General features: G+C 59.1%; 1 protein-coding gene across 1 annotated transcript in view; it reads left to right on the top strand.

Annotated features, from left to right (window-relative positions):
- Positions 1-1,570, top strand: part of LOC111814619 (zinc finger protein 264-like) — a 27,934-nt gene that overhangs the window by 12,222 nt on the left and 14,142 nt on the right. The window lies entirely within an intron of this gene.

The raw sequence follows: 1,570 nt of genomic DNA, 5'->3' as shown, positions 1-1,570 counted from the left end.
TGCGGCCGCGCGCGGGTGAGTGGGCGCGGGCTCCCTCCTGCCCCTGCGCGTGCTGCGGGCACGTCCCGAGGCGGGCTCGGCAGAGGGCCCCAGCCCGTGCAGTCTGGGCCGCCGGCGGCCCTGGACCCGCCAGGTCGCGCTGGGTCGCGCTTCGGTGCGGGGTTTCCCTGGGGAGCTTCCAGGGCGAAGGGCCGGAGGTCCCGTCCTGTCGCCACCCCTCCCGCGACGCCGGTGCTGCAGGCTCCGCGCTGTCCAGCGCGTGCAGGAGGGACCGAAGGGGCCGGAAGGCGAGGGCGGAGACTTGGCCGCCTCCTGAGCAGGGCCGCGCGGTGCTGGCTGTCGGGGCTGCGCCGTCGGAGCTCGGCCGCGGTGCGCGTTCACGTCCCGCCTGTCACAGCGAGATGTGCGACTGCAGGTGGATGGCGTCGGCCCAGCAGCCCCGAGCCCCTCGCCGGTCCCGGAAAATAATGCTGGAGAGAAGAAACGAGTGTCCCGGGCCGCAGGTGTAGCTGTGTCGTAGAGCACTGGCCCAGCCTCAACCCGTGGCCCTACGAGGAAAATTTAAAGAAAATGCCCAAAGCACGCTAAGGAGGGAGCGCTGCCTGGAAGTCGCACCAGTGTGACTGGTGAAGTTGGAACTGTTACTGTATCTTGTGTGTTGTGAGTCGGTGCCGAAAGAAACGATGAGAAGACCCGAGAAGAACTTCAGAGGTCTCCCTGAGATCAGTCTCTCTCCAAGTGAGCCCAGAGCCTCAGAGGCATCTCGCTTTTACAGAGGGCTCAAGGCAGGCTAAGGAAGGTGCATAACTACTTTGATGAACACAAACTACTCTCCCTGTTTTTTTTTTTTTTTTTTTTTTTTGCGGAGCCAGGGGTTGAACTCAGGCCCGTGTGCTTGCCAGGGAAGCACTTATTCCACTGAGCCATCTCCCCAGACCCCCTACTCTCCCTATTGACTTGAGCTTTTACCTCACTCTAAGCGTGCACAGTGCTAGCCATTAACATCCCAGGCAAGGGAGTAAACAAACGGCACCAGCAGGAGGAGTTGCTGTCTGCAGCCTTGAGTCCCAGCTTTCCAGAACTTATAAGAGACAGCAGCTCTCCCTGGGCTCTGCCTATTGCTCCCTGCCCGCTCGGGACATTAGGCCTTTGTCTCATCTATGTTTCTATGGTATCTGTCCAAAAGAGAAGTGGCAGGCAGCTAAGGAGGCAAGCGCTAGTTTTTGGAGTTGGGTGTAGATGAAGAATTTGATTTAAGACACATGAGATGATAACACAGAGGTCCAAATGTGCGTAGTCAAGCTTAGGTTAGCGTGCAGGGACCACGGTTGGATTCCCAGCACCACATGCTGTGCCAGCCCTGCCCCCAGGGTGGGCCAAGCCGGCCACAAAAGAATAAAAGAATCGCATCTTGGTGTGGTGGCACACGCCTGTCATCCCAGCACTTGGTAGGTTGAGCAGGAGGATCGCTGTGAGTTCGAGGCCAGCCTGGGCTACAAAGTGAGCTCAAGGGGCTGGAGAGATGGCTCAGTGGTCTAAAGCACCTACTTGAAACAAGCTTGGCAAAGCA

This window comes from Octodon degus, unplaced genomic scaffold (assembly GCF_000260255.1).
Source record: "Octodon degus isolate 3935 unplaced genomic scaffold, OctDeg1.0 scaffold00379, whole genome shotgun sequence".
Taxonomy (NCBI): domain Eukaryota; kingdom Metazoa; phylum Chordata; class Mammalia; order Rodentia; family Octodontidae; genus Octodon; species Octodon degus.
The sequence above is the reverse complement of the archived record's forward strand: the minus strand, read 5'-3'. Positions and strand labels throughout refer to the sequence as shown.